We start from the raw sequence: 14,783 nt of genomic DNA on the forward strand, positions 1-14,783 counted from the left end.
CTCCCTCTTATACAGAAACGTCTCAGGCTGTAATAGATCTCATGCAATACATCCAGGTCCCCAGCACGAGGAGACAAGTTAGAGACTTCTAGATTCTGCCATTTGTGGATCCCCAACATTGCTGTACTGACCAAACCCCTCTATATAAAGTTAAAAAGGGGAGAGAATTAAGAGCCCATGGAATTGGGACTGGAACAGAACCATGCTTTTTGTACTCTTAAAAGGGAATTACAAGTTGCCCCAGTTCTAGGTTTTCATAACTTAGCAAAACCTTTTGTGCTGTGTGTCTGAGAGAGGAGCAAGGCAGCAGTGGGTGTATTAAACCAGGACTTGGGGTCATGGTGTAGACTGGTAGCCTACCGATCCAAACAATTAGGGTTGCAAAGGGCTGGCCACCATGCTTGAGAGCCCTAGCAGCCACAGCAGGTACAAGAGGCAGACAAATTAACTTTGGGACAAGACCTAAAGGTGCAGGTGCCACATGTTGTAGTGACTCTGATGAATGCCAGAGGACATCACTGGGTCACTAATTCCTACCTCATTAAGTACCAGAGCTTGTTATGTGAAAAATAAAGATTGGTAATACAGGTGAGTGCCACTTTAAATCCAGCACCACTGCTCCCAGTGAATGAGGGAAAGCCTCAGCATAATTACTTAGAAGTGCTTGGTTCAGTATACTCCAGACGGCCAGGCTTACTAGATCAACCCTAAGGGAGCCTGATCCGGAGTTGTATGTGGACAGAAGCAGCTCTGTCCCTCAAGGAGAGAAAGGCAGACAGGGTATGCAGAACTGACTCTAACAAGGCTATAGAGGTGTGGCCTCTACCCCAAGGGACCTCAGCTCAGCAGGCAGAACTGATTGCCCTGTTTCAAGGCTTGGAGCTCAGTGAAGAGTAATATTTTTACTGATTTTCATTTTGCCTTCTTCACTCTCTAAGTACATGGGGCAATTTAGAAAGAGAGAGGACACTTAAATGCTGGTAGCAAAGATCTTAAATATCTAGGAGAAATTCTCCAGCTGCTGAAAGCAGTCTGGAAGCCAAAACAAGTAGCAGTGACCCACTTCCCTGGACACCAGAAGGGAGGAACGGTAGAAGCCCAGAGAAATGCCAGAGCAGATGCAGAGGCAAAGCGGCTTCTACTCTGCCCTACCTCAAGGGCACTATACCCCTTTCATGCCATGGGCCCCCGAACTTGTACCCAGATATTCTGAGAGAGAGAAAAGGTGGATAGAAAAAGAAGGAACCAAATAATTGAAACTCGGCTGGATGCTGCTGCCAGATGGTAGAGTTGTCATTGTCCACCCGAGGACCGGCAGTAGCCCAGGCTTTACACACTGCCACGCATCTAGGACAAGAAAAGACAGAAAAACTTTTTAGGGAATTATTTCTACATCCCTCTCCTAGCAACCTTAGCCAAGAAAGTCAGCCTTCGCTGCCCAACCTGCCACCAGAACAGTGTGGAACAAGGACCTTCGGTGCCCCCGGTACCCAGTCTTACAGGGCAGCCCCCTTTGAGGATGCACAGGTAGACTTCACCGAGATGCCCCAAACCCAAGGCCACCAGTGCCTGTTGGTAGTAGTATGCACCTACTCAGGGTGGGTGGAAGCCTACCTCACTTGGACTGAAAAGGTTGGAGAAGTAACTAGGTCATTGCTCACAGAAGTTATTCTAAGATTTGGACTGCCACTTTGGATAGGCTCTGACAACAGACCTGCCTGTGTGGCTAAAGTAGTGCAAGTGACTGCTGAAGCCCTCAACATCACATGGAAACTTCACACAGCATACAGACCTCAAAGTTCAGGAACAGCGGAACACATGAATAGAACTTTAAAGTTAGGGTTTAGCAAGTTATGTCAAGAAACGGGTCTTAAATAGGTGCAAATCTTTCCTTTTATTCTGTTCAAAATTCGGTGTACCCCATCCAAGAACACTGGGTTCTTACCTTACAAGATATTATACAATAGGCCTCCCCCAATATTACATAATTTGCCTGACCCCTCCCCCCCAAGAACTTGGAGAAACAGAACTACACAGGCAATTAGAGGCTTTAGGCAAGGTAGCCTGTACCATTTCCAAATGGGGACCAGATAGGGTTTGTCGGTGTGACCAAGGGTCTGCGACTACAAGTCCAGCCTGACAGTGGAACCAGAGGAAGATGTGGGGCTGTGGCTGCCTGTTCATGTGCTTTATCCCTATTATCCTCCCTCAAAGATGGGACCTTCACATTCTTCAGTATCTTCACATCACACACCCCGCAGTGTCAGGACCCCACACTGCACTCTCAGACTACAGAGTTGTCACTGGTTCCTCCGAGGACTTCTGCATGTGGTTCACATTCCAGGAGGCCAGAGTCATTGTTAATGCTCACCCTCACCGTGATGTTCAGAACTGTACTGGACATGCATGTAGTAGAAGCCAGTCATTTAGGACTAAGGACCTGAAGCTGAGGAGGAGACCCAATACCTCAGACCTCTCGGTGTAGCCAGTCATTGGGGTGTGGCCACCACAGAAGTAGAAGCTGGAAGAACCATCTGTACCCCCCAAACTGGAAATACACACATCCCGTGAGTCTGTGAAGGAAAGAGACCTGCCATATTCCGGCATAAGTACTGCATTCTATTTGTCAGGTCGGGTCAGCTCTCCACTTTCTTGAACAGATGGAAAGAGCCTGCTGTGAACAGTGAGCTACATGGGAGAAACACGTTCTCTCAGAGGCCACCACAAGATTTTCCTGAACTGAGAGGAAGGGTGCAGCATATATTTCTGAGGGAGAATGGGGGTTCGTGTTAAAGGGGACCATCTCCTCACACACCACAGCTGTGGACTGTGTGGGCTGCAGTCCCCCCAAGAACACCCTATTTCCTTCTGCCTCCAAGGCAGAAGGTTGGTTGGGTCTTGATATTTCACTTAGTTTTGTGGGATTTTCAAATTTCAAAAGTCAAAGTAAAGCAATGATTAGTGGTACACATAAAAGAGAAGCATCATTACTGGAGTTTTCCATCAAATCTTCTCTGACCTGCTTAGCAATTTTCCACAATGAGTTTCTGGGTATCTAAAAATTGTTTTCTTTGTTGACTTTATTAATAGTCCCCCATACCACATGGGTCATCTAGGTATGAGCACAGTTATCTCAAACCTATTATATGTACTAAGTGCAGGATTAGATCTCTCACAAGAGCACAATAATTTGCAATGTAGGTTCCATGGAGAATAACATAGTCCCTTAAAATCTATAAATCTATTTTTAATTTATTTTAGAGAGAGAGAGAGAGGAAGAGAAAGAAAAGAGGGGTGGGGAGGAGCAAGAAGCATCAACTCCCATATGTGCCCTGAGTAGGCAAGCCTGGGGTTTTCAACTGGCAATCGCAGCATTTCAGTTTTATCCACTGCACCAGCACAGGTCAAGCTGAGATCTCCTTACCTTTACTCTGTCTTCTATTCTGAAGAGAATCTCTTGTAGATAGCATATGTATGGGTCTTGTTCTTGTATCCATTCAGCTAACCTGTGACCTTTGATTGAAGCATTTCCTTTATTTCTACTTTAGATGATAATTTATAGGCATATAGTCTTTGCCATTTTATTTTAGAGAGGCAGGAAGAGAGAGAGAGAGAGAGAGAGAGAGATGGGAACATCAAGCTCCTCCTGTATGTGTTCTGATCGGGGTTCAAACCCACCACCGTGCATTGGGATGAGGCTCTTCACTGACTAAGGTAACTGGCTATGGCAGCCATTTTAAAATTCAGTTATACAATCATAAAAAAGAATTTTTAACTTAAATTATCAGGAACAGCTAGCTCTTTTGTGCAAAAAATCAACAAGGAAAGAATGGTTTTAAATGACACAATACATAAGATAAACTTGAGGTTCGTCAAAGTATTTCACCTCAAAGCAGAACTATATATATTTTAACCTGATCATTAAGTGGCACAGTGGATAGAGCCCCAACCTGGATTGCCGAGGACCCTAATTAGAAACCCTTAGGTCATCAAATGCAGCACAGGCTCACCAGTTTGAGCATGGGATCATAGACATGAACTCCTGGTTGATGGCTTGAAGCCCAAGATTGCTGACTTCAAAACAAAGATTGCGGGCCTGACCTGTGGTGGCGCAGTGGATAAAGCGTCGACCTGGAAATGCTGAGGTCGCCGGTTCGAAACCCTGGGCTTGCCTGGTCAAGGCACATATGGGAGTTGATGCTTCCAGCTCCTCCCCACCTTCTCTCTCTGTCTCTCTCTCCTCTCCCTCTCTGTCTCTCTCTCTCTTCTCTAAAATGAATAAAATTAAAAAAAAATTAAAAAAAAATGCATAAAAAAAAAAAAACACAACAAAGATTGCTTGCAGTGACCCACTTCCCTGGACACCAGAAGGGAGGAACAGTAGAAGCCCAGAGAAATGCCAGACCAGATGCAGAGACAAAGCGGCTTCTACTCTGCCCTACCTCAAGGGCACTATACCCCTTTCATGCCATGGGCCCCCGAACTTGTACCCAGATATTCTGAGAGAGACAAAAGGTGGATAGAAAAAGAAGGAACCAAATAATTGAAACAAGGGGTCACTGGCTCAGCTGGAGGTCCTCAGTGGAGGCATATATAAGGAAGCAATTGATGCCTGATCAGATGGTGGCATAGTGGATAGAGTGTTGGACTGGGATGCAGAGAGAAGAACCAGGTTCAAAATCAAAGGCTCACCCACCTTGAACAGGGGTTCACAACTTGAGCACTTGTTAACAGGCTTGATCTTGGGTCATAAATATAACCCCATGGTCACTGACTTAAGCCCAAAAATCATGGGCTTGAAACCCAAGGTTGCTGGCTTGAGCAAAGGGTTACTTGGTCTGCTGTAGCCCCCAGGTCAAGGCACATGAGAAACCAGTCAATGAATGACAAAGGTATCACAATGAAGAATTGATGCATCTCTTCCTTGTAGTGGAATAATCCATTGTGTGACCTCGGATGGGAACACAGCAAACAAGAAAAGAATGTTTTGCCAAGAGAATTGTTTTGTGATTCGAAGGCGAGTCACTGAAACAAGTCTATGTGACTGAAAGCAGTTGCTAGACTCTCTTCTCAGTAAAACATTCTCATAAGATTTTACTGCTCCCTTCAAGGCTATTCCTTGAGATAAAAGAAAGGAATTTGTGAGAACCATAGAAGCAATAGCAGTTAATGCCTTTTGATATTGTATTGTTATTAAGCTATCATGCAGATATATTCCAAGTATCTTTAAGTAAAGGTTATGCTTGATGCTATACCAATTTCTAAGTAAACAAGCTTTTTGAATTCTTGTGAATAAAAATAGGACACAGCGCAAACTCGGCGCCATTTACCTGAGTGAGCGGTGGTCCTTTGCTAGTTCACTGACATTTCATCTGCTGATCTCTCTCTCTCTGCACCCCTGACTCACAACAACATTTGGCGCCCACCGTGGGGCCTTAAGGGAAGATTAGGAACCGACGAAACTGAAAGGGTAAGTTGGATGCACTGTGTACGCAAAACTTTCGGGATTTACTAGTAAAGTCATGGGGAATTCCCATTCATTATTAGATGATTATGTACAAGTCTTAAAATCCCTTTTAAAGGGATATAGAATTCATTTAAAAGACAAGGTTTTGTTACATCTTCTAAATCAGTAGTCCCCAACTCCCGGGCCACAAACTGATACCAGTCAGTGGGCCATTTGGTACTGGTCTGCAGAGAAAGAATAAATAACTTACATTATTTCCATTTTATTTATATTTAAGTCTGAACGATGTTTTATTTTTTTTAAATGACCAGATTCCCTGTTACATCCGTCTGAGACTCACTCTTGACACTTGTCTTGTAAGTACGACAATTATATTTTAAAATACCACAGTTTTTACAGCAGTCACATAATTTTATTTTGTGCATTTATCTGTCCCACCCTAAAGGAAGGTCCGTGCAAATATTTTCTGACATTAAACTGATCCATCGCCCAAAAAAGGTTGGGGACCACTGTTCTAAATGCTATTCAGGAATATTGTTATTGGTATACTCCTGAACATCGTAATCAATTGAATTTGAATATTTGGCAACAAGTAGGGAAAACTTTATGCCACATTCATCAGCACAGAGATCCGCTTGATGCTGAAATGTGGGCTGCTTATAATGTTATTGCTACAGCTGCTGGCCCTTTGCAATCAGGTGGGGATTCTGTCAAAGACTTGAGTGAGGTTATTTATAATGAGCCTGAAGGACTTGACTCAGCACAGAATGAACAGAATGATGATTTGGACAATACTGTCTCTGCTTCTGAAGTTACTGATAATTTTAATGAAATTCAGCCATCCACAGGCTTTATTTCCTCTTTCCCCAAAAGTGAGGGAACCCATATAGATGATGTTGCCTGTCTAAAACATTTGTTAAATAAATTACAACGTACACTGGAACAACAGGAGATTGGAAATCAGTATATTGCTTATCCTGTTCAAAAGCAAAATACATGTCAAAAATTCATTGGTACTGGCAGGAGAAGCATTTTTCAATCCCTGAAATATCTGAAATGCAACAGGTGCTTATGATGATTTAGAATCTAATTCTAGTAATTTTTCTGCATTTATTTTTTCAATTATTTGACTGCCTTTTCTCCTAATGCTCAATATCCTGAGGGAGAGCATAATGTCCAATTGAACCAAATTAAATTTACTTTTTTAAAGCTAGGCAAACAATCTGTTGCTACATATGGACCTCAGTCCCCATATGTTCAGGGCCTTATTTCTTCCTATTGTAATGATGATTTAATAATTCCTTTGGATTGGGATTTACTTGCTAGTATGGTTTTGAAGCTGGGACAATATTTACAATTCAAATCTTGGTGAAGAGAGGAGGCTCTTCGAATATCTTGCATAAACACCAGAAATAATCCCCTGGGAGCTACTTTTCAAATGCTCGACATTGGCGCTTATGCAGCTGTGGGACAACAAACTGATTATACCAATGCTGTTATAGCTCATATTAAATCTGCTTGTCTTAAAGCCTAGATACAAATCACTGGAGTTGGAGACAAGGGAGAAAAGCTTGCAGCTTTACATCAGTTGGTACAAGCTCAATTAGAATTAGGACATATAGAAGAGTCATGAAGTCTTTAGAATTCTCCAGTCTTTGTAATAAAAAAAAATTGATTTTCTTTGGTGTTTTAGCTACAATCCTCTGAGCTATCATTTTGTTTCTTTCTTATTCTTTTCCTGGAAGCTGAGGCAAGGAACGTGTGTTGAATCTGACTATAGAAAATATTCCAGCAGCTGCCAAAAAGTTTTCTTGGGTAAATTTTGTTTAGTCCCATCCATTATCAGTCCCTCTGTCAGAAAATGCCCTGATTAAAATCAGGCAGGCATCTTTCTAGTCTGACTGTGCTCTGAAATCCCGGGTTTCTCTTTGGTTTGTCTGGTCTGGTTTGTCTGATTCTAATTTCAGTTTAGTTTTTGTTTAATGTTGTCTAAAATGTGGTTTTTAAGGCCTGAATTAAGTGTTTACATGCAAAAATTAAAAATGCCGGCTTTTATATTGAAAAAATAGTTTCATCCATATATTTTTTGCTTTAAAATTAGAAATTATAAGAAGCACTCATTTAAATTTAAATTCAATCGTACATGAATCCTTAAGACTTGCTAATTTGGTTAATACATTGTAAGGCATATTCAAAGTTTAAAATCAAATAAGAATTCAAGTATTAGGATTAATTAAAGTTATATGTTATACTTGTGTTTCTGTGTTGAAAATTGTCTTGTTTGGAGCCTGACCTGTGGTGGCACAGTGGATAAAGCGTTGACCTGGAAATGCTGAGGTCGCCGGTTCAAAACCCTGGGCTTACCTGGTCAAGGCACATATGTGAGTTGATGCTTCCAGCTCCTCCCCCCTGTCTCTCTCTCCTCTCTCTCTCTCTGACTTTCTCTCCTCTCTAAAATGAATTAAAAAATTGTCTTGTTTGTGTGTAAAGATATGCTCAAATCTGTAAAAACTAAGGAATTAAGTAAAATTAAATCATTTTAAGAATTTATCTCAAGCTGCTTTAGGCAGTTGGCTGCTTGTAAGGCCACATCCTGAAAAGGGAGACACTGAGGAAAGTGGGAATTTAGTTCCTCTGATGCCCTATAATAGACTTAACAATACAAAGACTTTTAGATATAGAAGCTGATGAACCTCTTATTACTAAGCAACATTACTTTTGTTTTTAGCCCACTTAGGCAGTAGTCACTAAGGTGCAAGGCTTAAGAAAAGTCCCTGACAAAGCTCTAAGATTTTTTTTTTTTACAATAGGAAGATAACAAGGGTCATTTAGCCTCTGATGGGGAAAACAGTTATCTTATAAATAAATTAAAAAGTAACTTTTAAAATTACAGTCTAAATTTTCTGACAAGGAGCTTTTTATACTCACTATGATCAAATTTCTGTCAAAGCTCTTAAAGAGTTAAAAATGACTTGCTCCCAGTATAGAACTAACTGTCCTTTTTTTTTTTTCTTTTCTTTTCATTTTTCTGAAGCTGGAAACAGGGAGAGACAGACAGACTCCCGCATGAGCCCTACCGGGATCCACCCAGCACACCCACCATGGGGTGGCGCTCTGCCCACCAGGGGGCGATGCTCTGCCCATCCTGGGTGTCACCATGTTGCAACCAGAGCCACTCTAGCGCCTCAGGCAGAGGCCATAGAGCCATCCCCAGTGCCCGGGCCATCTTTGCTCCAATGGAGCCTTGGCTGCAGGAGGGAAAGAGAGAGACAGAGAGGAAAGCACAGCAGAGGGATGGAGAAGCAAATGGATGCTTCTCCTGTGTGCTCTGGCCAGGAATCGAACCCGGGTCCTCCGCACGCTAGGCTGACACTCTACCACTGAGCCAACCGGCCAGGGTAACTGTCCTTTTTTAAAAATAAATACATATTTATTCATTTTAATGGGGTGACATCAATAAATCAGGGTACATATATTCAAAGAAAACATGTCCAGGTTATCTTGTCATTCAATTATGTTGCATACTCATCACCCAAAGTCAAAGTGTCCTCCGTCACCTTCTACCTAGTTTTCTTTGTGCCCCTCCCCCTCCCACTCTCCTACCTTCCCTCCCCCTGCCCCCTGTAACCACCACACTCTTGTCCATGTCTCTTAGTCTCGTTTTTATGTCCCACCAATGTGTGGAATCCTGGAGTTCTTGTTTTTTTTCTGATATACTTATTTCACTCCGTATAATGTTATCAAGATCCCACCATTTTGTTGTAAGTGATCCGATGTCATAATTTCTTATGGCTGAATAGTATACCATGGTGTATATGTGCCACATCTTCTTTATCCAGTCTTCTAATTTTTTTTTACAGTGATTAAAGCCTTTAAGCAAACTCTTGGCCAATACAGCAAGAATCCATAAAAGAGTAGTGTCCTTAACATGTTCATCAAGTCCAAGTTGGCCCCAACACCATGCCAAATCCTTGAAAAATGCAACCCAACCCCAGTTCAGTCTGTTAGGAGCTATCCCAAGGAGCAGGAGTCCAGGAAAAGTCCACATCTAGGAAAAGTCCGCATGGCACTGGAATTGTTGTCACAATTGTATACTTTGCAGATCACATCCAAGTCCCAATGACCACTGCTTCTAGCTGATAATGATTCAGGTAGACTTGAAAAGCCATCTGCAGCATGTGTGGAGATGGAGCTTCTGTTCTCCTCTGCCTGGAGAGATGAGACAAGGTTGCTTTTCCCTGAAGCTCTGCGACTGTGGCTTGATAAAGAGAACCTTGGGATACACTAAGCTGGGTGGCAAAAGTAGATTCATAATAGAAGTTGGCAAAAGGGGGAAAGGGACTCTAAATTAGGAGTAGGTCCCAGCCTGAAATATGAGTGGGGCATTGAGGTAGGTGGAATAAAGGAAACACTATATATTAAAAAAAAGCAGCAGAAAATAAGACTATCAACACCCACAACAGAGATCTTCGAGGGAAGAATAAAAAATCTGACTATTCAGGCAAGACATAGTTAAGTGGCCCTTGTGCAGATGAGATCAGTTTACCTGCTTCTTGGGAGAAATACCCTAGGCTTGTCCACAGTGTCATAGATGGGGCCAATGGCCTTCAGTGGCACACCCCAGCATTCTGGGCAAGGTTAGGTCATAGGTGGCAGGAGCAGGGCTGGAAGAGACTGAACCCTCCCTTAGAGGAGCAAGGGAGAAGCCTACCTTCCAGTGTCCCTGTTTCCTCACAGCAGAGGCATGTAAGTCTGGCAGGCTTTAGCTCAATGACCTTCCTTTCCATTATTGAAACAGGACCCAGATGGCATCCTATGAGACCCCTTTGATGTGTTGGAGCCTTTTAGGGCATATCCCAAAAGCTGGTAGTTCCCATGATCTCTATTGGGCTTTTTCTCCCTCTTGGTATCTTAAAAGCCATGCTCAGAAGATCTCACTGAGGGATTTGAGGATCCCCATCCGCCTATATAAATCTTTTCCATATATCTGGGGCTATTTGTTATTAGCTGGATCAAATAAAGAAGGTAGTAGTTTGCAGGAGAAAAAGATTTGGCGTCTCCTGTTCATCAGCATTCAAAAGAAATTTAAAAAATTTTAAGTAAAAAGCATGATATGGTAGACCCATAGGAGTTCCAGGATATGACTCCCCCCTTTTAAATTTTTTAAATTGACCTTAAAATATTTGCTGGATACACTTTAATAATACCTTGACTTTAAAGATTGTAAGAAATACACATAATTCGAAAGGTTTGACAAAATACAGTAAATGCTTTTGCTTCATATGCAGGAGCATTGTCAGTTTAACCAGTTTTGGAAATCCAATAATAGAACAATGCATACAGACAATGAGCTATTACATGCTTAGCAGCCTCTCCTGTTCTGACAGAGGTTACTATAAATCCAGAATATGTATCCACTGTAACATGGACATAGGACTGTTTGCCAAATGAAGGTATATGAGTGACATCCATTTGCCAAAGTTGTCCTGGTAGGGGTCCTTGAGGGTTAACTCCAAATGAAGGGCAGATTGTAGTATAGGACCCCTTGGACAGGATTTCCCAATCTGCCATGCTGCTTCCCAAGAAAGTTGAAACTGTTTACACAGGGCTGCAGCGTTCTGGTGATGAATAGTATGAGACTGAATTGCTCAATCTGTCATGGTTGCTCCAAATAATTTTCTTTTGGGTAGCTTGATCAACAAGAGCATTCCCTTGTGCTTAAACTCCAGGGAGCATGGAGTGAGCTTGAGTATGTCCTATAAAACATAGAGCTCTATGTTGACATACATGTCTTTGAAGAAGGAGGAAGTGCTGAAATAGTTCATCAACATTTGTCCCGCAGTCTTTATAGTGGAAACACCATAAGGAAATATTTGCTGTCTGTATATAGATTAAAGGGAGAATATGGCAAATGCTGAAAAGCCATGATAATGGCATATAATTCTAGTCTTTGCACTGATTTTAAGTTGATAGTTTCAGTATAAAGTTGCCAATTGATTTGCAAGAGCGATTTGCCATTTAGTGGAAGTTTTTCAGAGCCATTGTTGTTGATCCTTTGAAAACAGGAACAACAATAATTTTGAGGCTCAAAACCTATAAGCTGTAAGGGTCGTCTATGCCCCCTGATAATCCAGGAGGCAACCAGATCAAAATATGGAAGTGTATTCCATGGGCTATTAGATGGTTCAATGTACCCAAGCTGTAGCTGTTCTTGTACCAATTGAGCAGCTGCCCTAAGTTTCTCCTGAGAAAGGGACTGTTGGTCTACCCATACAGGATTATCTGACTTCCAATTAATTGGGTCTGCACAATGCATTACTGAAGTAGCAGGAGCTACCAAGGCCCTATGCTAAATTTTTATATCTTAATCCACACCTTCTGGTATTGGGTGCCACTTCTATGGGGGTGAGAATTCCTTGCTGTTCTTTCCCTAGTCCCTTGGTGGGCACAAATACCCGATCAAGCATCTGAGTACTGACTAAACCCATTAGGACTGGCAAGCAACGCTCCCATATTTTTGAAAACATCTCTACCCCACAAATTAACTGGTCATCCAGGAAACACATAAGGCTTAAAAAATCCAGAATAAAAAAAAAATCCAGAATGACTTTTTTAATCTTCCCAATGTAGAAAACTAGAACTTTGTTGAGGGGATTTACTCTGCCCTATACCTTATAATTCTGTGGCTGCTGCATGAGTGGGCCAGGAAGGGGGCCAATGTAGCTTAGCAATAACAGATACATCAGCTCCAATATCTAAAAGTTCTTTAAATTTATGCTCATGTATTTTTAGTTTTATTTCAGGGCGTTCCTGACCTTTTTTTTTTTTAATTCAATTGGCAAAATCAGAGGAGCCAAATCACCAATTTGCTTGGGGCCCCTTTTGCAGGTTGTGGCCTGAGAAGTAGAATTAGCATCCTTATACTATTCTTCTAACTGCCTGAATTAGCCATGAGACAAATTTTTTGTTGTTGTTTAATTTTAATGGGGTGACATTGATAAAATTGTCTTCCATCACCTTCTAACTGGTTTTCTTTCTGCCCCTCCCCTCCCCCAAACCCATCCCTCTCCTCCCCCCGACCCTGTAACCCCAACACTGTTGTCCATGTCTCTGAGTCTCATTTTTATGTCCCACCTATGTGTAGAATCATATAGTTCTTAGTTTTTTTTTATTTACTTATTTCACTCAGTATAATGTTATCAAAGTCCATCCATGTTGTTGTAAAAGATTCAATGTCATCATTTCTTATGACTGAGTAGTATTCCATAGTGTGTGTGTGTGTGTGTGTGTGTGTGTGTGTGTGTATCAGAGCTTTTTAATCCACTCATCCTCTGACGAACACTTGGGCTGTTTCCAGATCTTTGCTATTGTGAACAATGCTGCCATAAACATGGGGGTGCATTTCTTCTTTTCAAACAGTGCTATGGTGTTCTTGGGGTATATTCCTAAAAGTGGTATACCTGGGTCAAAAGGCAGTTCAACTTTTAATTTCTTGAGGAATCTCCATACTGTTTTCCACAGTGGCTGCTCCAGTCTGCATTCCCACCAGCAGTGCAGGAGGGTTCCCTTTTCTCCACATCCTCGCCAGCACTTATTCTGTGTTGTTTTATTGAGGAGCTCCATTCTGACTGGCGTGAGGTGATATATCATTGTGGTTTTAATTTGCATTTCTCTAATGATTAGTGATGTTGAGCATTTTTTCATATGCCTATTGGCCATCTGTATGTCCTCTTTGGAGAAGTGTCAATTCATTTCTTTTGCCCATTTTTGGATTGGCTTTTTGTCTTCCTGGTATTAAGTTTTACAAGTTCTTTATAAATTTTGGTTATTAACCCCTTATCAGACGCATTGTCAAATATATTCTCCCATTGTGTAGTTTGTCTTTTTATTCTGTTCTTACCCTCTTTAGGTGTGCAGATGCTTTTTAGTTTGATAAAGTCCCATATGTTTATCTTGTCTTTTGCTTCACTTGCCTGTGAAGACAAATCGGCAAATATATTGCTTCGAGAGATGTCAGAGAGCTTACTGCCTATGTTTTCTTCTAAGATGCTTATGGTTTTACGGCTTACATTTAAGTCTTTTATTCATTTTGAGTTTATTTTTGTGAATGGTGTAAGTTGGTGGTCTAGTTTTTTTTTCAGGTAGCTGTCTAATTTTCCCAACACCATTTGTTGAAGAGGCTGTCTTTACTCCAATGTATGCTCTTCCCTCCTTTGTCAAATATCAGTTGTCCATAAAAGTGTGGGTTTATTTCTGGGTTCTCAGTTCTGTTCCATTGATCTATATGCCTGTTCTTATGCAGGTACCAGGCTGTTTTGAGTACAATGGCCTTATAGTATAACTTGATATCCGGAAGTGTGATACCTCCCACTTTATTTTTCCTTTCAAGATTGCTGAGGTTATTCGTTTTCTCTTTTGGTTCCATATAAATTTTTGGAATATGTGTTCTCTATCTTTAAAGTAAGTCATTGGTATTTTAATCGGTATTGCATTGAATTTATGAATTGCTTTGGGTAACATAGACATTTTAATGATGTTTATTCTTCCTAACCATGAGCATGGAATATGCCTCCACTTGTTTGTATCTTCCCTGGTTTCTTTTATCAATGTTTTATAATTTTCCCAGTACAAGTCTTTAATCTCCCTGGTTAAATTTATTCCTAGGTACTTTATTTTTTTGGTTGCAATGGTAAAGGGGATTGATTCCTTAATTTCTCTTTCTTACAGTTCATTGTTAGTGTATAAAAATGCCTCTGATTTCTGAGTATTGATTTTATATCCTGCCACCTTGCTAAATTCATTTATCAGGTCCAGTAGTTTTTTGACTGAGACTTTAGGGTTTTTGATATACAATAGCATATCATCTGCAAATAATGATAGTTTTACTTCTTCTTTTCCAATTTGGATGCCTTTTATTTCTTTTTCTTATCTGATTGCTGTGGCTAGGACTTCCAGAACTATGTTGAATAAGAGTGGTGAAAGGGGGCACCCCTGCCTTGTTCCTAATCTTAAGGGGATTGCTTTTAATTTTTGCCCATTGAGTATGATGTTGGCTGTGGGTTTGTCATAGATGGCCTTTATCATGTTGAGGTATGTTCCCTGTATTCCCACTTTGCTGAGAGTTTTGATCATGAATGGGTGCTGGATTTTATCAAATGCTTTTACTGCATCTATTGAAATCATGATGTGGTTTTTCTCCTTCCTTTTTTTTATGTGATGAATCACATTGATTGATTTGTGAATATTGTACCAGCCTTGCCTCCCAAGAATAAATCCCACTTGATCATGGTGTATGGTTTTTTTCATATATTGCTGG

Source organism: Saccopteryx bilineata, chromosome 3, assembly GCF_036850765.1.
Source record: "Saccopteryx bilineata isolate mSacBil1 chromosome 3, mSacBil1_pri_phased_curated, whole genome shotgun sequence".
In the NCBI taxonomy this organism is placed as follows: Eukaryota; Metazoa; Chordata; class Mammalia; order Chiroptera; family Emballonuridae; genus Saccopteryx; species Saccopteryx bilineata.